General features: G+C 40.3%; 1 protein-coding gene across 14 annotated transcripts in view; it reads right to left on the bottom strand.

Moving 5' to 3' along the window:
* PLCB4 (phospholipase C beta 4) overlaps window positions 1-24,058 on the bottom strand; it is a 220,632-nt gene extending 196,574 nt beyond the window's left edge. For 6 of the 14 annotated variants that reach the window (XM_074913212.1, XM_074913766.1, XM_074913696.1 and 3 more), the window contains exons 1-2: window positions 23,755-23,876; window positions 2,498-2,554 (exon numbers count right to left, since the gene is read on the bottom strand). The gene's annotated coding sequence lies outside the window, so the exon portion shown is untranslated. Of the gene's footprint in view, window positions 1-2,497; window positions 2,555-19,944; window positions 20,003-23,631; window positions 23,653-23,754; window positions 23,877-24,033 lie in introns of those variants that run through there. The other 8 variants (XM_074913958.1, XM_074914230.1, XM_074913462.1 and 5 more) reach the window with 7 other exon arrangements.
* Window positions 24,059-24,388: the final 330 nt, after the last annotated feature.

Here is a 24,388-nt window from a genome sequence, read left to right as displayed (position 1 = left end):
CCTTTAATCTGCAAAAGCTTTTGCAATTCTAACCTGTAAAAATGCCATAGGGATCTTATTTCACTTCCATAAAAGTCAACTAAAAAGTGGTGATGATAAAATCAATGAGGTAACTGTGACAATCTGTACATTGCGTTAATTATTATTCCAGTGTTGGAAACATAGTTTATTAAAACTTAAATTGTTAAAACTAAAGTTTATTCCAACAGTGTTGGAAACCATAGTTTATTAAAAAGATTTTCTTTGGCTAGTTCTCGTTTCAGATCAATCTCTTTAAGATCAGGAAAGGGGTCAAAAAGTTCCTGTAGCTCCTGATGGCATTAAAGGGAGCATGATTATAGGTAATAATGTGTTATGACAAAGGCAACATCTCCCATTTGAACCCCCCTGTCCTCCCACCACTATGTAAACAGAATAAACCTGTAAGGAGACACTGGCTGACCTTATCTCCTGAAGAAATACTGTCTAGAATCACACTGTAATGCAACAGACAATAATGCACAAAGGTCTCACTTATCTTTAATAATATGATGTTTTAGCATGCTTGCTACCCAAAAAAACCTCTCCCAAGCATTCTCACTGTAACTAGTATTAACTACACTATGCTGCTCACAGACCCTAAGACTGAGTGTACAAATTGTGACTGCCTGGGGCTATTTTTGTTTTGTTATTGAGCCAAATTCTCTTCATATTTACTTGATGTAAACTCAGAAGTTCTGGAATTTGCTTTTCCTTTGTTCCAAAAGTTTTTGAAGTCATTGACTTTGAAGATGGCGTGTAAAACCTACGGCACATCCTTATGCATGCTGTGTTTAAATGGTTAAAAATGGGTCCAAATGGATAATGAAAAGCAACATCCCTAACTTCCTTCACCTAACTCCATACATAGTAGCTTCTCCCTCTCTCATGTAGTTTTATTTTAAAAGCATGCAGGATGTTCAAATGCAAGAGCTATTCAAGGCAAACTGATTCATCCCCCTGCTTTTTTAACAAATGAGCCAATTATCTCAGCAGTTCTGTCACTGGTGTGATTTCATTCTAAATCTCTAGTACAAGTTCTACTGCTTACACCTGGATGAGAAGTTAGCACCATCTGTATTCAGACTTTTGCTCTAAAAATATTTACAGTAGTTTCTACTTTCCAAGAAAGCTATTTCTGGTTAGTGTAGGTTTAATTTTTGTCTAATGATTTTAGCAAACTCTACTTGTGCCCACAGAAGTATTATTTTTATCAGTTACAAATAAACAAACCAATTGTGATAGAACACCAGGTCACAGTGCAGCAAACTCCCAAATCCTTGTGTTATACAGCATTGGGATAAACAAACAACCAAAAAGTGAAAAACAAGAAAAACAGAAGAGCATTTTACTGACTAGTGCCAAGGTTATACGTACATAAAGCACTGCCTACAATCATTATACTGTTAATCCTAACTCTAAAATTCTAGACAACCAACACAACCATACCCTTTGGTGTCAATGACCTTTTCTGCATTGAAATTTTCCTGCAAAAGATCCCTCTAGAGGAGGTCTATCTGCAATTGTAATCCTCATCCAAGATATCATCTCATTATATCAGGGAATTCTAATGTGAATTTAGATACATTTTGATATGAACAACAACAAAAAGTAAATACGCTGTCTCATCATAGTCTCTTACAAAAATTTCAGTAGAAAGAATAGTGCATGAAGTTCTAGACTCAAATTGCATGTGCAGTGCTCTGCTCCTCTGCAGTAAGGACCGGCATCAAAGAACCCACTTTAGCTAAACTGAATGGCTTGACCAACAGGACAAAATTGAGGTCTCACTCAGGATTAGTGAGAAAAAAGCAATTGCTTCAACAACTCTTTTGAGCTTCTCAAGGCCTGGATGCTAAAGCAAGTGGAATTTTGTGCCAGTTTGGTGCTTCTGGAAGAAAAGGATACTCAGACTAGGAGTATGTACGAAGCGAACGTAATTTAACGTGCAATTGACCCAATCCTGAGAATTAAAATAAATAAACAGTTTTCCACAAATCTGAGATGAGGAGAATCTGCTGGAATCACACAGAGATTGGAGCACTTAAATTGCCTTTGAAGCTGTGTTAAGACTGGTTCCACATCACTGCAGTTTAGTCAGACTTGAGGGTGGGGGGAAAGAAAGGATGTGTCTATTACTCACCCTTACCTCCCAGAACGTTAGGCTACTACAAAAAGATGAGGCCACTGAGGACCTAGAATACCCCTATTTGTGTCACTGATCATCCTCACACACACACTTCTTTCTTAGTGCCAGGATATCTGGTTTTCAGGAGACCACAGCACATAATTTGCAAAGTTACAACCCACATTTCTAATAACTTCTCTCTTCTCATAAACTCCAACCATTGCTTTTTCAGAATACATTTCTCATTCTACTAATATGGACATTGCAGCGTTGAAACATTAAACCATTTTAAACTTAAGTAAATAATCTAGTAAAAAACCAAAAATGTTAGAAGAACAGAAAACCACATACCTTTTGAAAATCAGAAATTTTTACTCTGTAGACACTTCCATTGTAGAGAATGTCTTCCTTTCCACCAAAAAAAAAAGAAAAGAAAAGGCTTAATTGTGCATACTAATATTTAATTACCTAATAAAAACACAGTGAACTACTTCAAGACCTTATTTTTCTCTCAGAAATAATTTCTCGTTATGGATCAGAGTATGTACACTAGAGCAAGCATAAATATTGCACACTCAATGAGTTTTTGTTTGAAGTTCATTTTATTTTGAAATTCTCTTCTGTCTGTTATCTACGCAAAAGCATCATAGTTCCTGGTGAAACTAACATGTAATACCCACTCTTCCAATCATTTAAAACCAGCCAGTAACCCTACACAATGGAGACCAAGAACAGAGCAGTGTCAGGAGCAGAGCAAAAAAAGCCCATTTTATTCTGAGGGATATAAAGCTGGCATGAGAGATGCCTGATTTAGTAAAAAGTAAATTATGACACTATTAGTACTAAAACATACTTCTCCCATTGCTTTTGCCAACACTTTAGAAGGATGAAAGCATCAACTAATTCACTGATGTCCACTTCTGGTTTTGCCCCTATTTGTGTAGGGAAAGTGTTGGCACCACAGGGTGCATTCAGCACTTCTGGGCAGGACAAGTGGGTAAAGGGATTTACACCATTCCCTCAGCTCCAGACATCAGGGCAGAGTTAGGGTCACAGAAGGGTCCTAGGGATGTGGCAGTATTTTCATCTTCCACAATATACTCTGTGCATCATAAAGTTGAGTGCTTCAAGGAAAAAGCACTCTGACCTCTCCCCAAGCTTCCTCTGAGGAAGCACTTGTACAGATCCTGTGGCTGTCACACCTGTATCGGTAATACTAACTGGTTTGCTATTGTTAGTTCCCCCCCCCCCCCCTTTTTTTTTAATGCACAAACCCAACTGATTTCTGTATCCAAGTCATTTGTGTAACAGCTTAAAATGGACACGAGCACAACAGCCACTCAACAAGCAAAGCAGCAGATTTACAGAAACTGCAATGAAAAGGGCAAAAGTGTTCAAAAATTAAGACAAATCCAAACTTAGATTAGAAATTGATGTATTATAAGAGAAGATGTTTTAAAAGAAAAGTGTAACGTGTGTTCGCCATTGAAAATAACGTGAAATTAACTGCAGCTCTTTCAAATTAATCTCTATCAAGAGCTCCTGCATACTAGGACAGAAGCTGTATTTTTGCTCTTTCATTAAGCTTCATCTTTTTTCCATTAAAGTAAAATAAATTGCTGCCTAAAATTCAGAGCATCCTCTAGGTGCATACTCAGGATTAAATCTGAACTGATACCTTTTCAGTTTTATGAAGTACAGAAGAAAAGAAATAAAAAGGAAAAAGTCTCAGCAAGGTAAGAAAACAGAATGGTTCTAGAAAACAAGTGTCTCAGCCAAGAGAGGTCAGAGCATGTGGTAGGTCTAGCGCTTGCCTTGAAAACTCACGATGCATTAAACTCCCCAAGTAGTATACTAGAGGGACTGAGAATGATGGCAATTACAACTACAGCAATGAGAGCAGTTAAAGGAAATAGTTTCCTGTTCTCTTGAATTCTCCCAAAGTTGCCAAAAACTTCCATTAAAACATAAGTTTTTCCAGAACACAAATACCAGCTCAGAGGATGATGGCTAGGTACTTTGTTGTCATTAAACACTGACAGTTTGCTTGTCTAGTAAAACACTACACAGTGCTTCTGTTTGGGTTTTTGGGGTTTTTTTTTTTTGTTTTTTAATGCCTCAAACCCATTTTGCTAGTGCACTTTCAGGCTGGCCTCAGCAGCTTATAACTACATGACAAGACATCACTGGGTCTCTGTCACCTCACAACTGAACACAAAAGTGTCCTTACACTTACTTCTGGGGTCAACTGAAGCCAACTAAATGCTAAAATAAACTCACCATTCAAAACATGTTTCTGTTGGAAAACCAAAGACATTACAAAAATATTTTCAAGCATACAAGCCACTCTATTAGACTGCAATGAGATATACACCTCAGATATTTTTGTTCTCTTGCAGATTGTGGTCAAATTTCAATACAGTTACATCAGCATTAAATCGAGCACAGCTCCACTGGAATCAGTAGCATCACGCCACACGTAATGCACATAACAGAAACAGAATCTGTTTCTCAACTAGTTTTAATCATTTACAGCTTTCTGGGTAAAATCACCATTGGGCTCTGAAATTTCTCATGCGCAATGTAAACAGATGAGTACAACCTTACAATTTAATGAAAAAAATTGGTTTCTTTTTAGTTATGCAAATACCAAAAGACTTTTTCTTTTCACCAGTTAAGTATTTCTTCAGAAGCTTGTTTGTGTTCAAAATCTCCAATGGCCCTTTTAGTAAGACTGCAAATTCTTTGAGGGAAGCACTTAGAGCCAGAGTCAAGTCTCAGTTACAGAGGCAGAAACACTAAGCAATCCCTAATTCACAGTAACCTAACCACTGAAAGGGTAATGGGCAGCAGCTGCAGCTTCACCTTTACCCTTTATTCCACAGCTAGTTGTAAAGGCTAAAATAGAAAAACTACAATTTTAATTTCTCTCCTGTTCCAAAGGAAAAAAAAGAAAGTTTAAATTCAGTAAATTTTAAATTTTTGAATAAGCTGGTCTTAATTACCTTGATACCTACTTTTTTTGCAGAGGATCATTCATTTTATGTTCCTCACTTCCTGCACACCTAACCAGATAGATACCACAGGATCTCAAGTGCAACTGAACACCTAACCAGGTGTTGAAGCATCAAATTCTGAAGTGTCCAATGTTCATCACTGGCCACAACACAAATTCCTTAACTACTGTTCAGCAAGGCAAGACTTGTTTCTTGCCTAGTCACCTGAACTTTCCGATCACCTCAAATATACCTTATGGGTTGCCTCTCTCTCTCTCTCTCTCTCCCCCCATGTGACTTAACCCTTTAGTAACCTACTAGGACAAGGACTTCAGTTTTCGAAAGCCCCAGCTAAATCATGATAATCCTTCAAAAGGATGGACAACCTTAATCAAGATTTCAGGCTTGACAACAGGTTGTTTTCTTTCATTTTTATTTTAAAGCAGAAGACAAATTTTCATCAACAGGGATCTAACATAAAAGTTTTCTTTTTCACCTGTCATTCTATGAAATGATCAGGAAGAATGACCTGACAGGAACACACTTCTAGAAGTCTATAACTGTCCATCTATGGACACATGGCTACAAATAAAGAGCACCTCCTTGAGTTACTCACTGGGAGACTGAAACTTTATAGAATTCCAATAAGGACCTTTTGCCTAATTTTTATAATTAAATTAATTTTTCATAATTAAAAGTAAAGACAAGCATGCAATTTAGAGAAGACCACTAGAAACTAACTTAAACATGACAATTTCAGCCTGTCAACATGGCCTGAAACAGTCATTACCTACCAAACCTTCACTCATTTTGTGCCAAAAAGGAACATCAACCATAGCTTATCTATCAGTTATTTTTAGACACACAATTTTTAATATTTTTCAGACCTAAATTCCCTATACAGCAATCTGGATATAGTTTCTAAAGTTTTCTTACTTTGTAAATTTTTTTCAGGATCTGGAAAAAAACACACCACAACACAAACCAAACCTAGAAAAACACAAAACCACCCACCAACACACAAAACCAAAAAACCTGGGGAAAAAAAAAAAACCTCATTCTAACACTAGGTCTTTGATAAAATGGTGCCAGCTGGTACACACTTGTGGATGGGAAACCACATTTCCCAAAACAATGTTATGTCAGCACCCTGCCTCCTAACAGCAGGCAGCAAGGCTGTGTGCTGCCAGCTCCTGCCTTCAATGGGGCAAGCTACTCTAGCAAGGGCCATGTTGTTAAATCGTTTGTTCTCATTTGAAGCCTTTAAGAAACCTCAGCTTCTTCCTGGAGTGGAGCCTTGCCAAGGACATCAGACTGTTGCTGGTGACACACTCTGCACACAATTCAGTGGCTTCCTGCTCAAAGCATTACATAATTTGAGCCTCTGGCATATCTTTCTGGGGCGTTCAACATACTAATCCACAAGATCAGCAGCCTCTTTGGTTGCCAGATAACTGCACCTTTTCTTCACTGACAGTCACCTGGATGGCACTGACTCTGGGACATGTGGTTGCCTGTTCCCAAATAAATAAAAACTGGACAGTATGATGGATGAACATAGACAAAAGAAGCCACTAAATACACAGTTTGACATATTGGTCAGTAACTTGAGAAACAGTAAAAAAAAAACCCAGACAACATTTCATCCATTTGTGCCAAAGGAATACCATGATGAAAATAACATTCATAAGATACATACATTTTTATTAAGGACTGTTGCATTTTGCTTTACTGAATTAAGTCCAAAACTTATTAAACAAGTAGACTATACAACCTGCTGCTAGGGCCACACAATACACACTGAAATACTAGTCCTACCTCTGACTCCAGCCATTCAGCCATGAGTCGAGTCTCAGCCTAAGAATTCGTGGTGTTTGCTGAGCAAGACTCAGCACACTGAATTCCTGAAACAGGCAGACTATTTCCACAGAGAATCTAAATAATTTGGAGCCCGGAAATTCTACTTCATGAAAAGCATATCGATCAATTGTTAAGTGCACCCTCCAAAATTATTTGTAAATAATAAAGTCTTTCAGACTTTTTCCTACAGTGAACAAATTATATTTATAAGATAAAACCACATAATTTAATCCAAGCAATAAACAGCAGCAGCATCCACACAATGTAAAACAGTTACCACAAACTCCCTTCGTATGTGTTTGTTAGGCCTATTATATTTGCAATCTGCAATTTAAGTCACAGAATTTCAGGGTATCTTGGATGTAACAACTATATACTATCCCAAAGTTTCTGCAGGTAGGTTTGTCTGTGTTTCAGGACAGTCATAGTTTTCTGAGGGGCTGAAAAAAAAGTGTTTTATTTTTACAGTCACCCATTGTAATTCTTTGGAACCAAGACTATCATGCTGCAGTTTAAGAGGGTTTCAATCTATAAAATTACTCATTGCCGATGAAAGCATTAACAGTCCAAGACTTCATAGACAGTCCAGTTCAATTAAGGGTAAATGCTTTTATTCTGCCTGGGCCAATGAAATTAATTATTTTCATCAAAAAATGCATTCGAACTAAGAGTAAAGTTCAGGAGTGTCTCACCATATCCAAAGAAAACAGAAATGAAGACACAATCCCAGACTCCAACATACAGCCAAGGACAGGCACTGGAGAACATGCAGCAGGTGAGAAGATGCGAAGAGTATGGATCCTCCTTTCAGGCCAGCAAGCCACCAGCTGCCAGTACTTTGAATCATTAAGATAAAATGCAATTATCTAAAGTCTCCAGGGAAAGCTCAGCATGGTCACAGAAATCCTACTGCAGCTCAGTTACTCTTTTTGGGATGTGCCTTGTGTTCCAGACACTGAGAGCTTGTTTCTTGGCATTCATGTTTTGAAATGTAGGCCAGCAACTCCAACACAGCATGTTCTGATCTACAATTTTACTATCCCAATCCTCCGTAACAGCAAGAGAAAGGGATTAAGCAGCATTATTTTTTCCCCTTGAATACTGACTGAGATAATTACATATTGGTTATAATGCAAGATATACTGCACAGTGCAAAATAAACACAGAATGGGCATGCCATTTTATCCAAGCATCTTTGTCCCAGAACACATAGGTACCTAGCTGATCATATCAAGTATGTTCCTCCAGGGAAGTTTAATGGCAGCAAACTCTTCCAAATGTACCGAATAGATGGACTCAGCTTTTTCATACAGTCCCTTTTTTAGCAATCATGGTTTGGGGTTTTTTTAAGCTATTTTACAAAATGTTATTAATTACTGAAGCCATCTGTGCTTCTAGAGAACGCTCCTTTCCATCCCTTCTTCCTTTCCTGCTGGGCTGCACAGTGAAGATGCAGCAGCATATTTACAACCATTTTTATGCTAGCAGATGTTACACCACACAAAACTGCTTTGCTGCAAGTTCAAGAAGGTGGTAGTGGGAAGAAGTTTACATAACCAGAAATTATCAATAAAAGCAACAGAGGATGACAAACCACAGGCCATAGACATTTAATTCATACAAATATCTCTTCCTCTTTCTCACTCTGCTTTCCAATTTGTTTTAATTCCATAGGAGAATCTGACTGCTGGTCACTTCATAATGTATTGCAAGGCCTACATGCCAGCAGCTTTTCGTGTCTCAACAAAATGTACAGAGCTGAAATTAAATTACAGCTGGCTTAAACACACTTTTATTTTGCCTCTACCTACCTAGAACACATAGCCCATTCAAAGTAAACATGTTTAGTCACTGAATAAAGTATTAAAAAAAAAAATTAGTGTAATAAACAGATACATTTTAAAACGATTTTGATTACTATCTCTGAATCTGGCTGCAACCAGCTAGCTAAAAGTGGAATTACTGTGATGAAAATAGCATTGTGTTTCAAGGCAAAAAAATATATTCTACCAGATACTAGCACAGGAGTTGAAATCCACCCAACAAAACTATTTGCATTATTCTGCCATAATGTTCTGACACTGAGTTTAAACATTAAGCTGCAAGTACAATGCCTCTTTTTTAAAAACAGATGCAATTTCTTGGGGCAAAATCTGATATGGCCAACCAGATTTCCTGTCCACTAGTTTCTCACAAAGAAAAAATAGGAGACACTGGTTTAATTTTTTTATTCATCCCGTAAACAGATCAAAGCATTACACATCTGTAACAGAGGTTTACAGAGCTTCACGGTGCAAATATCCTGGGCCTGATGCTGCAGGCTTTACTGAAGCAAATCTCTTATGATGGTAGCCAGTACTAGTCTGTGCTAGGTCATCCAATGTAAAAATTTACACTTTAAAGGGAAGTTGGTAACTTTGAGGGCCCACTTGATCAAAAACTATTAAAACGTGCAGCTTGAGTATTTAGGCTGACCTTTACCACATGTAATTAGAATTGTTTCACACTTACATACTGTTGCCTAAATACTAAAAATTGTGTTCAGCTTTAGGCTCCTCCTATACTGCTGTTATAAATTATTTGGAGGAAGAAGCATTTTTAACAAGCATGTACAACTCCTGAAAAAGATTCCAGAACCAGTGTTAGATCACTGCGTGCTGTAAGACTGCAAAGTGTAAAATAATTTTTAGCATAGCTGAAATATCTGTCTAGATCTATGCTTTGTATACTAGATTGTAATTTCTGTTCAGTCTCTTCTATTTCTTTTCTCATCCAACTGTGCAGTCGAGTTTGTTCAGGGTTTGTTCTTTGTTGCCTTTCACAGAACTAAAAAGAGAGAAAACAGAAATAACACAACCCACATAAATCAGTTTTTAAACTGACAGGGATGTTCAGTGGCAGGCTTGATGTCTGCAGCTATTTCACTTCATTAAAAAAAATATTTTTTTTTATACACACATATGGTTTTGACTTGGGTGTCCCTTTAAGCAAGCCTTGCTGATTCAGACTATCTCCACACAGTTACCAAAAAAAAAAAAAAAAAGCTCTCCTGAGTTATATGCTCTGACTTAAAGCAGGTTGACACAGAGAATCCTCCTACCTAGAAATAACACTAAGAAGCACATTGAAATTTTTGCTGGAAGACTGGTGTCAAAGATTGTATGTAAAAAGACTATTTGATAAATATCCTCTATCAGACTATACTTCCAAAACTGAAAAGAATGAAACTTTGCTAATGCTGAGTTATAAATCAAAACTGGATCTGTTCCATAACACAGGTATTAAAGACAATGGCCTCTAATACTGCAGGACACATCAATCTAAGTTGTACGAGCAATGCCTTACTCCATACATTAAGCTGCACTCCTGGGAGTTTGTACTGGTATAGTATGTCCATGCCCCTGATTTGCTACATTTTGATTTGCAAGTCAAGGTCAAAAAGTAATTTAGCAGAATCCCTATTGCTAACACACACGCTGCAGGCTTCTGAAAACTCCTCTTACCACAAAAAGGTCTCAACAATTGGAATATAAAGAGATTTCAAATTGTCTGAAAGCTGCTTTACCATTAGACCCTTCAGCATGCTAAACATGAATGCCATTTCTTTTTAACTTGCATTAAACGGTGTTGCATATATATTCTAATTAAAAACACTGTGTTGCAGTGTCTTCTTTCATGTGAGGTATCAGCAAATGGGCACCAGTCAGCTTAAAAAAAAAAAAAAAAAATATATATATATATATATATATATAAAGGCTGCATTGTAATAAATGCCATAAAATAAATAATGCAAGGATAGTTCCTGCCCCAGAAACCCTGCAATATAGGACATGAAGAAAGAATCCTTAAGGGATCATACCAAACCTACCTAACATTCCTGAATTGGCATTTACATTGTGCTGTACTTTAGTTTATACTTTAAGGACTAAGCCAGAAGTATGCACATTGTTCTGATGTGCACTGCTGAAGGCTATTGTGTACCTCATTTTTCACAAGACAATGAGCCTTCATGTCAGGCATTATCATGGCATTTTAGACAGGCATTGGAAAAATACCACAATCAGAACACTTTGTGTGTGTCTTACTGTATTTAACCCAAGTCCTGGTTTAGAACAGAGAAATCTCATTTTAAATGAGTCCACTACAGCCTGACAGGCCTATACCCAAAAGATACAGGGAGAGGGGATGTAGGCTAGATGGTGTAACTACCAAACCCATATCAAACAGCAAAGAAAGAGCTTTCAGGCCAGGCCCCTATCTCTCCTGTATCACAAAAGGTTACGTATTCTAACCCAGTAACATTACCACATCTTCTACAGGATCAAATGGGTCCTAACAGCCACTCCTTGCTCTGATGAAACTCAGCAAAACATTAATTTTGAAGAAATTATATCAGCATCAATACAGTCATCTACAATTCTGGCAATTTCTCTCCATCCTGAAAGAAATGCAGTCTTTGACATGTGATCTCAAGAACTAGGGGGCTGTTTTTTCTGAAAAAGAGCATTTTTAGCAATTAACATGTCAGCCTAATGCTACATCTGCATCTTGAGACAACTTTGTGGATATACACTTCACTTTGGAAGGAATAATTGGAGTCCCGTTGGATATATAGTCAACAGGATGCTGTTGAATACAGTTCTGAGGCCAAATTAAGTATTTCACCTGCAAAGCTGTGCTAGGTTTGTGTGGCAGGGTTTTTGGTAGCAGGGGAGGCAGCTACAGTCCCCCATAAGAAGGTTCTTGAAAGGTCCCCCAGCTCCAAGTGGGACCTGCCTCTCGCCAAGGCTGAGCCAATTAGCAATGGTGGCCACACCTCTGCGATAACATATTTAAGGGCAGCAATCTAAGAGAGGGTTGGGACTTGTGAGAAGGCATTTGGAGAAGGACATCTCTGCAAACACCGAGGTCAGTGGAAGGAAGAAGGAAGAAGGGGAGAGGTGTGGTGGAGCAGAGCCCCCCTGTATCCCATGGTGAGATGGCAGGGCCACCCTCCCTGCCACCCATGGAGGCCACTGGAGGAGCAGAGATTCACCTTTGGCCTGTGGAGGACCCTGGGACTCTGTGGGAAGAAGCAGCCCCTGATGTTGTAGTTCAGACCACAACACGCAGAGGTGACCCACGCCGGAGCATCTTGGGAAGAATGCATCCTGTGGGGACGACTCACGGCCGAGAGAGAGATTGCGGAGGACGGTCTCCTGTGAAAGGGACACCACGTGGAGCAGGGGGAAGAATGCAGAAGAGTGCTTACCCCGCCTTGGAGGAAGAAGAGGAGGGCTGACTGCACCCCCCATTCTCTGCCCAGATGGGGGACAAGGCAGAGATATCAGGAACAAAATTGAGCCTGGAAAAAAGGGTGGAGTGAGGGGAAGGCGTTTCTGAGATACCGTAATGCTTCTCACTGTCCCATTCTGTCTGTTGCTGTTGTTAGCGTTCTGAATTAAAGTGATGTCCGTTTTTTTCTTCCCCCAATGAGCCTGTATTTTACCTGTGACCATAATGGGTGAGCAAAATTTCTCTGTCCTTACCTCCATTCCTGAACCTTTTGATCCATTTTTCTCCTTCCCAGCACTGAGGGGGAAGGGGGTGAGTGAACAGCTGCATGGTGCTCAGTTGCCCTCTGGGCTCAAACCATGACAAAGGACTGATTTAATCATATCTCAGGCTCTGAAGGGCTGAGTTTGTACAGTGGCAGCATGTTGTACTCGGGTCAGTTTTATTTCTCATAAGTGGTATACCTCCTGCCAAGTAACTCCTGACACTATTTAGATTCCCATTACCTTTCTTTTGTCAGGTCAAAATGCAAGATTAAAAAAAATCTAAAAAAAACAAACAATAAGACAGAAGCTATTCAATCATCTATTAGATATGATAGCTGCCTAAGAAGGCCCCCCTGCCTCCATTCCCTGTCTCTTTCTTAAAGGTGGAAAGCCACAAGGGAGATAAAAATTAAGTGACTTGCTCTAACTTTTGCAAGGCAAAAACATGGCTCAAATGAGAAAGCAACACTAGCAGCACAAAGCTAAACATGATCTACAGAGCTACCTACCATATCAAGCCCAAACAAGAATGGAAGATGTAAAAGAGAAATAAAAAGTAAAGTTTATATACCCTGTTTCACATCAGTGCTTTAGAGGACACATCTCACCAATCCTTATCCCATGGGCTTTGCTCTGAATGAACTGCACAGAGAACAGAACAAACCACATCTCCAGTGAGGTACTCCTCACACAGTTATTTTTTCTATTATTATTTTCCCTTTTAACAATGAAAGGAACACACCAGTAAGAGGACACACAGAGTTTTGGCCTATGAATCTTCTTTGATAAAACTGCAGACATGTTAACCTGGTTGCAATAATATTACAGTAGAGAACAGATGAATTGCAACCACCTTCCAAAAGGCACCTTAGATGAGGCACAAAGTGATTTTGAGTTGAATTAAAAGGCTCAAATTGACTTAGGTTACCTGCTTGTAACACCCACATTTTGTCAATAGACATTCCTGAACATGAAGAGCCAACTTTTGTTAAAACTGTTTCAGTCATTAAGAAATGTGCTAATTATCAGCTGAACTGAGGACAACTCAGCTAAGCAAAACATGCCCTGCCAAAGCCTTTAAGACGATATTCTACAGTTTCTAAAACTCAAGACATGATGATAGCATAAAAAGGTAAAAGGAAAAAAGATTCATCTGCTTTCAGTCATCTTTAAATAAGAATTCCTTTACGTGATTTAAAATTAACTGAGTATTATATTTTTTTTTAACTTCTGCAAAAAGAAAAGACGGCCAGAAATTTATTTGTATTTCATATATACAGAAGCACTGACTTTTTAACTGAAATGAGTTTGCTTCTTAGTAACTGAGGGATTCCATGTAATGGTGTATGAAATTAAGCACTACCAGAAAAGCAGTTATTTAAATTACCAATTACTTTTTAAGGAAGAGATACATCTCACCTAAAGAATACCCTAGGTCTACAACTTTACAACTTTTAGGTATATAGCTCTTAACAAAACTGACACCCTACTTTGATAATTACTACCTCTAACGCTTTGAAGAAATACTTCCACACATCTTTCAGATGAACCAGGTGAGGCAACACCTTCACAATCCAAGTTTCAGTTAAAATTCCAAATTACTCATGAAGGTCTCCATGGGTATTTGAATTCTACTAAAGGTAGGGGTTATTCCTTTAGATATCATCAGCCTTTGCTAAGGAAAAATTAGAAGATTCTTCTAGAAAAAATTAAACAGAACAAAAGCTAAGCCCACAAAAAGGCTAATGCAATTTCACACAACTGAAAAGATCTCTCCTATTTTGTTGTACTAAGATTGTGCTCCATAAAGAAAACAATTTCATTTTAAAAATTTAATAAAAAAGAGAAAGTTACATGAAAATACAGAGCAAACATTCTGACACTAAATTACAGTGGGATGGAGCCAACTTCTTGAAACTGCATAATGTAATGGTTAACACAGCAATGTAATTCCCTCTGCCATTTCTACCTGTGAATTTCAAAATCTGTTTTCCAGTTTTCAAAAGCTTTAAAAGTAATCCCCACATTGCTCAGCACCTGAATCATGGAAAACTACTCACTGTGTCAACCATTTGACGATTCAAAATTACCTGAAGAACTACCTGTATATCTTTCCACGTAATTTTAGATCAATTTAATAGGCGTTTTTAACATATCAAATATCTGAGAGCTGTGATTATATCTTTGTTTTCACAATAATCATCTTCAGTTGTTCTACTGTGGGGAAGGGAGGTGGTTATACTAAATTAAAGTGAACAGTGTCTTTTCAAGGATAAATTAGAAATGAAAGCAGGATGAGATCAGTGAATATTACAGGGCACTGTTTATTTAACTGAGTATAACTAAATCAAAGATACGTAAATCAGAGAATGTATTTTTTGACAGATTGATTCCATTGATTTATTTTTGAAAACTGAAGCATCACAAAGATCATTATTTTAAAAAAAACATCCCCAGCAATAACACTCACTTTTTCTTTTTGGAAGTAGTCTACTTCACGCCAGTTCAGATACTCATATGAGTATTGCTTTCACCTCATGTGTTATAAAATGTAAGAAGTATTTGCAAAATAAATGTTTGTATAGCAAAGAATTACTGCAAATAAATACAATGTCGGGAAATCAAAAGTATACAAGCTACACAAGGCTTTTAGTTCACCACAAGAAAAGATGTTAGAAACTAGCACACAGGGATCTGCACAAAACTTGGAGAGCACCGTTTATCTACCTTTAAAAAAACCCAACACACACAAAGCCCCACGCACCCCCTCTACCCAAAAAAACCCACAACCCAACAACTGAATAAATCAACTGATAGACTGTCAATGTAACCAAAACCCAACACATTTTCTTTTTTCTGAGTGAAAGGATCAGCACTGAAAATAAATATGCAGCAGAGAAACAGTGATGTGATACGGACTACCAGATAAAGGTCTAAGTGAGTTGTGATTCCTCTATTCACACAGGGACCACAGCTTTGCAGTACAGACTTCATTAACAAGCATTCTTCTAAATGAACTCAACCAGACAAGCAGAAATTAAGATATATACCTTCCACACCAACGGAACGGAAGCATGCAATAGGAACAACACTCAACAGTTCTCCACAGTAGTGATCACACAGCTCTCCGGAGACGTACAAGCAAAACGCAGAAAAGCAAAACTGCTGGGGTTTTTCCTCCTATCCATCTAAGCCTCTGTACATCTTTACTATCAGCTCAATCCAGAAAACTAAGTGATCCTCAACTTTCTTTTTCAGTGCAAAGGTAATTAAACAGCTAAGGTCTCAGAGACATTTGAGGTACTCTCTCCTATGTGTGCAATCCATACATCCATTCACAAAAGTACCAAAACAGGTTACCAAGTCCACCAGCACTACACCAACTTTTTAACTCTCTCTGGGGCAAGTCCAGTTAAGTACCATACGCTTCTTCCAAGGTGTCGCTCTTCATTAATTCAACAAGGGAAGAGATGGCAATCAATCCCATTAAAGCAGTGCAAATACTTCTACTACCTGATGGCAATGACTAATTTAAGCGTTAAGACATTTTCTTGTATAAAGACACACAGTTACAAACTACGTTTTTTATAGGACTTTTCCTGATTAACCTTCTGCTCTCATTAAGGTATCTCAAAGGAGACCATTTTACAATATCTGTTGGCCAGGCTAGGCATATATACAGATTCCAGTACTTTCTCAGTCTAGGAAGGGAAAACGAAAAGTATGCAGAGCCAAACACACATAATACTTTAGGATGCATCCTAGTGGACAAGGGTCTGCTTGAGGTTAGCAAAATTATACCAATGATATCTGAATGTAGGGAAGCAGCAACCTCTCCACTTAAAAAACTATATCCATTTCATCCTGACCTGAGCCAAGGTCTTCTCAGAAATTATTTCTCTTCCCTGCCACCTGCTATAGTCACGGGTCAGTGAAAAGCCACTATGTATCTCAGCTGAAAACCAGAGCATCAGCAAAAAAGAACAGCCAGACTCTGCTAGATATTGCCAGATTTGAAGCAATTGATTGGAAGCAATCACTCTCAGTTCAGTTGCAGCAGAGAGATTGCAGGACCACCAGTCCCTGCACTGGGTAAATGTGGACGCAGAGCAGGGGCTACTTCTCCCAGCTTTAGAGCAAGCAGAAGAGCCTGCCAGGCTCTCACAGCCCCAGCTGTTGTGCCTGGGAGAATACCGCACCACCCACACCCCTCAGGACAACCAGCAGCAGCTGAATCTCCTCTCCACTCAGGCTGCCCTATTTGAGCTCTCAATTATTCTCCCAGGTCACATCTCTCCTCTCCTCTTCCCCCTCCCCTTCTCCTTCCCCCGCCCCCAGAAACCCCCACCTTCTGCTTCAGCATGGGAATTCACCAATCAAAGCAGATAAGCGCATCATGTGAGGGACGGCAGACACACTGAGGGGAATTTCCAAGAGCTCCCCTGCACCTGCAGCATACACAGATACAGGAGATTTCCAATGTGAAAATTACAAGCTGAGCAGTGATGCTGAAGTATTCACATTACCTGCAACTAACAGCTCTTATGCCAGACTGCAGCACCTAATTTGCAATCTGCTCTGATATACCTGCAATCACATTCCATCTTCCCTTGTCATTTAATGTATGACAATTATTCCTAAGCATATTTTGCTAGGGAAGCAGTATACAAATAACACAGACTGAAAGACCAGAAAGCAATAATTACTCAGTCTGTTCTTTGCTGATGTCAGACATGCAGTACAGCTCTCCAAATCCAGCAAAGCGCCCAATTAATCTGCACCAATCCTCAAGAACTATATCTGAAAAAAATAAAATAAAATCATCCAGCAGCCACTGTCTGTCTTGCAGTCGAGACTTAGGAGCAATACACAGTTCATTTCATCACCACACCGTGCCACCCAACCTCTACTTTAACAGTTATGCTTCATTGTCATCTCTGCAAACAAACCTACTGAAAATTCATCAGCCTCTTGCCCCATCGCTCCTCTTCCTCCTCCAAAGATGCTTTTCCTTCTCTGATTAGGGTCCTACATAGGAAAGATTATACCAACCCTGGTTCAACAGATCACATTAGCCCAGCCAGAGTCACCACTCCATGGCTCTAGTTCCTACTTCCCAATAAGGCATTCATCCTCCATTTCCACTCACTCTTTTACAAGGGGAATTCTGTAAGAATTAGAGTAACATGTCCTTATGTCTATGTAACAAAAAAACCCATAACTTGCATGAAGGTATCAATATTCAAAATTGTTTGGGGTTTTTATGTTTGGTTGGTTGGTTTTTGGGTGGGGTTTTTTAAAACTCTTTTATCCTGATTTGTGTATTTCAAAACAAATAGGCTCTTACTAGAGCTATCAATGCCTTTCTTCTCTACGTTTTCTTTTTGCAGCTGCAGCAGCCATACAGATGTCTAATGGCAGAGATAGAGGCAAGCATCCTGGATCCAGAACACAGCCTCAGCTAAGAGGAAAGGAGGGAAGATCCTGTACTTGCAACATCAATAACGAACATCTCCACAAGCTTAGGAAGGAAAAACAAAAAGTAAATGTGAGAGGCACAGAAGTTACAGGCATGGGAAATAAGTATGTTCAATAAGCAGAAAACAAGAAGAGAAACCCTCAAATTCCATTTTGGAATGGCCTAAAAGATCAAGGAGTTAAAATTACCACTTTGTTATGAGAAGCTCTTTCATCCAACCTATCTTGTTCAAAACCACAGATTACATTTCATAGAAACTCCTTATTACTTGTTATTTTCCACAACATCACACTGTTCACAGGATCCTGGAAACTCTAGATCACTGGAATCCAAGAGATGCTTCTCATTAACCTTCCAAGTCCTTATTCTTTTTGCCCTCTTTGTTAGTCACTAACTTCCTGACTGATTGCTTCCAGTCTGCAGGAGCACATTGCTCAAGTTCAATATAGAAACTGTTAGAAGAGGAAATCTATCTATAACATCAAGAGTAGAGAGCCTGCTCTTTAATAACTTTTTCATACCCATTTCCTCCTTACCAAAGTGCCCACAAATATTTCTGAAGTTGAATATCTGTTCTCTCTCAGATGGCATATCGCTAGACCGACTGCAGATATAAAATGCTTTTATATAACTATTTGATAGGCGGATGACATCTGTAATTTTTTGTTATCTCTTCATGTTTTGAGATGGTATTACACATAAAAACAACAGAATACAAACACCAAGCCTAGATTAAAACTTTTCAAGTAAATGATCTATCAGTACAACATCTGAAAAGGTATAAGGTAGAGTATTAATCTGAACAGCCACTCCTGAACCTAGCATCTGTAACGTTATACATATTATCATCATCTAAAATTGTGAATTGCAAGATTAGCTCACAAAGAAAATAACAGTTTGAGAATCCCAGAGTCAACCGAACAGAGCCAGCTTCTTCAGGACCAAGAGGGCAGAGGTGCGTGGTTACTTCAGCGATACCAATTTCAAGAACTCCACAAATAAACCTTACAATAGACCACATTCCAAACAGACTGCCTCACCTCATTTGCTTAAAGCTGCCAATTATTACTGGTTAAAGAAATATGCACTTATTTTGTGAAAAGTCCAAGCAAGGGACTCTTAACTGTCCAAGTGCAGGGCCTCATGGTGGTACAGTACAGCTTCCATATAAAATGGAAAGCAAGGCCCTAACTTTAGATGTATGAAGACTGCCAATCACCTACTTAAATTTTGACCACTTGCTATCATAAAAAGAAAAATGAGAGACACATCAGGAACTAGGAGCACATGCTGGTTATGGAATAGATTTTTCCATCAGATAGCATGCAGCAATTGCAGCAGGTCAGATTATGGATTCACGTACTCATTAAAGGAGTCAGTCGGTCATTGAGCAGGGGAGGACAAGTGAGACTGCTCCATGCTGTATCTATGGACTTTGTGATCTATGCTGCCTGTCCTACAACTAGCTGTTAGCCATGGTGGGGCAGGATCAAGACTGAGCTCAACACAAATAACTGGCAACGTAAGAGAATGGGAAGCCACAGAGAGATCAAAGTAGTAGCCCCATCTGCCACAGAAACCTAAACCATGAAAAAGGAAAGTGGCCTTAAAAGCTAGAGACCTTGTATTTCTCCTTTTTCATGAGGAGATACACTATGTCAAGGCAACCTACCCTTTCAGTGATGCCTGCAGTGCTGCCAGTGAAACAAAACATGACAAGCCATTCACCAATACCATTCATCCAAGTCTAGAAACAAGGCAAACAGGACAGCACGACTTTGTAACAGTTTATTCTTCTACAAAAATCAAGATTCGATTTTTTTACTCTTGTACTGGTACAGCTTTGATGAGTTTTTCATTTGGTGGAGGATATACATGACTTGTACAGCCAAACTGACAAAAGAAACCACAGCACTTCACTACCTCATATAAGCTGGTGTAGGTCTTCAAAAGGAGGGAATGTAAGTATTGATTTTCCTCCAAGATCCCAGCCATGAGTATTGATTTTCCTCCAAGATCCCAGCCATGAGTATTGATTTTCCTCCAAGATCCCAGCCATGACAACCTTACAAGGAAAAGATCGACAACTCATCATCCAGAAGTCTCTAAAGAAGAATCTCTGAAGCCACAATTGTGCTGCACCATCTATTTCTGTGCCTCACATAAGCCGCTTGGGAGCATCTTGCCCTGAAAACAACAGAGTCAGGCATTAGCACTGTGAGGACAGCCATGAAAGGGCTGTCACGATACTCTTCCCCATGTTGTGGCCCTACTCCAGGCACTCAGATTCATTAGCCTGTCTTCCTGGAACATGGAATTTACTGCTAGGCATAATTAATTCCAGAATGGCTAGGAATTAATCTTCTTCCACAGTTTCACAAGCCTCTTTATCCATATTTACAAAACTTCCAGAAAACACTACCATATGAAGATGGGTGAGGACCAACAAGATAGATTTTCATACCTTAGTGCTCACAGGGCGAGAACATAAGCAAAGCAGGCTGGTTAATGTCCAAGCACAGTATTTTCGTGGTATTTATACCACTGAGATCCCATATATTCAAGCCCTCTACAGGTCAGATCTTTAGGAATACCAAGTCCAAAAATCAAAATCACACGACAAAGTCAAGCCAACACACACTTTTCCTGCAGCAGCAAAAGGACCACAAAGCCTGCTCTCAGAAAGTCTCACCAAATAAAATTTATCTGAGCCTCTGATGCCTGCACTTAGGTAATTTTGATGTGGTGTTACGCATGCATCTTTCATAAGAATAAGATGTCCTAAACAGTATAATCAAAAAACTTTTGAAGAATTAACAGTCTGGGTCATAAATATTTCCACTATGTGCAACTTCTGCAGGCATCAAAGAGTCTTCCCAAAACTGGATGTCTTACATATCTTGCAAAATTAGTAAATGAACTCAAGCCATCAATTTTGCAATTTCTGAAGTAGCACAATACATCTATTTATTAGAGAATGGAACTAAGCCCAGGCTACTGATTAGCCATCCTGCAAATAATGCTTATGCAACCTTTAATAATGATTTCCACTAACAACCAACCAGAGATTTTATGATTTGGAAAATTTCACTTCTAAACTAATTTACAACAATTCCCCGGATCTAATGGGACAGATGATTGAAACTACAGAGGAAACCAGCCTTCCTCGAAATTGATGAGGTATCAATTTTCATAACTAGCCACTCTTAGGTAAGATGCCTGCGTTAAGTTTTTGTTCTCATCTTTAAAATTCTGGTAAGCATTCCTCTGTCCCTGTCTCCCTTTCCCCTGAAAAAGGGATTAATTCAGTTTTAAAGAAAATACTATAACAGCAGTCTCAGACCTCAGTCTTCAGCAAATTACGAGCAGGAAGGAATAGCTATTGAGCTGTTAAAACCACCAAGGAAAGTAAACCACTGAATAACACATGTAGACCAAAAAAAATTGACAAGTGAAGAAATTAAAAAGAAATATAAGTCATCTCAGTCAGCATGGAAATGATAACCCTACATGTTTTCAGCACAGTATATGTAAACCTGGTGAAAATAAAGCCATCAGTTCCTACAAAGCTGTAACAAATCCTTGACAGACTCACAGCATAGCCCGAAGTTCATCATCACAGCCAGGTATCACTGCAACAAATGGCCAAAGTCTGCAACAGAAGTCAGCAGCATATATCAAGCCCAAACAACTCACCATTATTTTAGAAAAGGTGAAAGCAGAACACAACCAGTGATTTGGGGCGACAGATAACAGAGAAGTATTTCCCCTGTCAGTAAGGGAAAATTCATATGAATTCTCTCTCCTCCCCCTTTTGGTCCTTCGCTCTTTCCCCCTCAAGGTTCTTTTTTCCCTGCATGCTAAGAAATAGCGGAGAGTGTAGGTTATGCATAAATTCATGACAGAAAATACTGTTTTAGAACAAAGCTCTTGTGCGTGGGCGCATGTCTATAAAATAAAAGGCATTGTTACTCTACCCAGTACGTATCCACATCCAGCAATCAAATCGGATCCTAAAATTTTATTTTGACAGCTACATGCAGTTATATTTTAACCAGAGGTTTGACTTTCAATTAAATACCTGGCTTTTAGTGATATCATCAAGAGATGAATCAAAACTGACATTTGAAGGCAGAGTGGTATTAAGAGTTGTACAAGACAATTCTCATCCCTGAAATCTGTAATTTATTTTTAATTACTTTACAAAGTTATCAGCCGCAGAAAGGAATAAATCTGTTCCCAACTTGTATTTAGAAACTGTCTCTATGTAATACAAAACTGTTCAGCTCTCTGTAACACTAACTATTTCATGGTATATAGCAATATCAGGTAGCCTTGATCAGGAGAAAGCCTGCAAATACTGTCAACATTACACTTTGAGAAGTTAGAGAAAATAACCTCAAGCAAGTAGTATCATTAGCTTGCTAAAACTGCTCAACTACAGACTACAACCATCAACACAAATGCGTTATGAAAGAATCTGCTCCATCCTCTTGCAGAATCAGAAATGCGACATTTTTTCTAGGATCCTCATTAACTCCAATTAGTAAACTGAAAATTCCACGGTGCAGCACGAAGTGAAGTTTGGAAAACACAAACATTATTTATGTATTAAGGGAACATTATGCACGCTTTACTGAAGATTTATACTGTGCAAGACTGATTTTGTGTATCCCCTACTGCCCGCCTTCCTCACAGATGCATCCCCACAGACACTTTAACATTATATAAACTCCCCCAGAGATAAAGATTATTCTATAACTTTCAAAAATCATCTCTCTTTGAGAAAGTATTACCTAACAAGCACATATCACATACCTCACAAATGAATTAGATTCCTGGGTTTCTACGAGATGCCAGCATCAAAGAATATTTGTAATTTATTTTCAGATATTAAAAAAAAAAAAAAAGACCAAGGCTGGCTAACTGTAACTAGAAAGGATAAACAGGATTAAGTAACAGGTGTCTGACTGCACATAATTCAAAGTCATGCATCAAATACAGTGCACAGCCGTGCTGGCAAAATGGAAACATTGTTTTTGCACCTCGCTTTAAAAATGACCACTGAGTGATTTAAAACCGCCTGTGTAAACTACACACACAGGGGAAACACTGGAGCTCGCATCCCGAAACACCTTTTAATACATGTGAAAGAAAACAGATTTAATTGGAAAAAAAAAAATCTTTAAAAGGTGAGCCTTCCTTTCTCCACAGAAAAAAAAAAAATAAAAAAGGAGGAGGAGGGGGGGGGGGGGGGGGAGGGGGAAAGAACAAAACCCGCACACCACAAGAAAGTTATACTTGACTACACAGAAACATTTGTCACACTGCCCAGCACTGAGAAAATCCGGATACATTCAGAAACTACAGCGAGCAGCACCGCTGGCAGCGAAGCCGAATTGAACCGCCGGTCAGACACGGCCTCCCCACACACCCCACGCGCCCCCACAGATGCGCCCTGAGAGGCTCCCGCGCGCGCGCGGGGCCGCCCCTCTCCCCTCAGGCAGCGGGGCCGGTGCCCCGAGGCCGGGGGCCGGTAGAGCCGCCCGGCGGCTGCCCCGGGCGGAACGGGGAGCCCGAGGTGACGGCCCGGCCCTACCCGGCGCCTACCGGAGGGGCGGGCGGGCATCGCCGCTGGCCGCGAAGGACGCGGTACCGCCGCCAGACCCGGCGGCCCCCGACATACGGCCGCTGCCGCCGCCCCGCGCGCGCAGCCCCTCAGTGCCGCCTTACCTCAGCCGCCGCCGCCGCCGCCGGGGCGGGAGGGCGGGAAACAGGGCGAGCGCCGCCGGCCCCGCCGCGCCGCGCAGGGTGCCGGGGCTGCGCCGAGGCGACGACCTCCTCCTCCTCCTCCTCCTCCTCCTCCTTCCTCCTCCTCCGCACACTCTGTGTGTGTATGAGCAACCCGCCCGCCTCACAGCGGCGGCGGCTCCTCCCCCCCCCTTCTTCCCTCCTCCTCCTCCTCCTCCTCCTCCTCCTCCTCCCCCGCCCCGGCAGCCCCGCCGCGCCCACCTCAACCCCCGCAGCGCGGAGAAACGCGGCGGCGAACGGGGATCCCCCCACCGCTCCAGCAGCCGCCCGCCGCCGCTTGGGCTGGGCGGGCCGGCCGAGCTCCCCCCTCAGCAGGACGCGGACACCCGCCTATCCCCCCCCCACCCTCCTCGCCCCGCCGCCGCGCAGGGCCGCGGGCAGCGCATGGCAAGTGGGCGGTGGGGCCGCGGGCGCGGAGCTCCGCCTGCGTGGGGCTATACCGTACCCGCCCACATATACACATCTATAGAGAGGTATATACACACGGAGAGAGCCCACAGGGCCGTGTTCCTGCGGGGATGCCGGCACCGGCGTGCATTTGTTTACTACACGTATT

The sequence above is a fragment of the Athene noctua genome, chromosome 1, assembly GCF_965140245.1.
Source record: "Athene noctua chromosome 1, bAthNoc1.hap1.1, whole genome shotgun sequence".
In the NCBI taxonomy this organism is placed as follows: domain Eukaryota; kingdom Metazoa; phylum Chordata; class Aves; order Strigiformes; family Strigidae; genus Athene; species Athene noctua.
The sequence above is the reverse complement of the archived record's forward strand: the minus strand, read 5'-3'. Positions and strand labels throughout refer to the sequence as shown.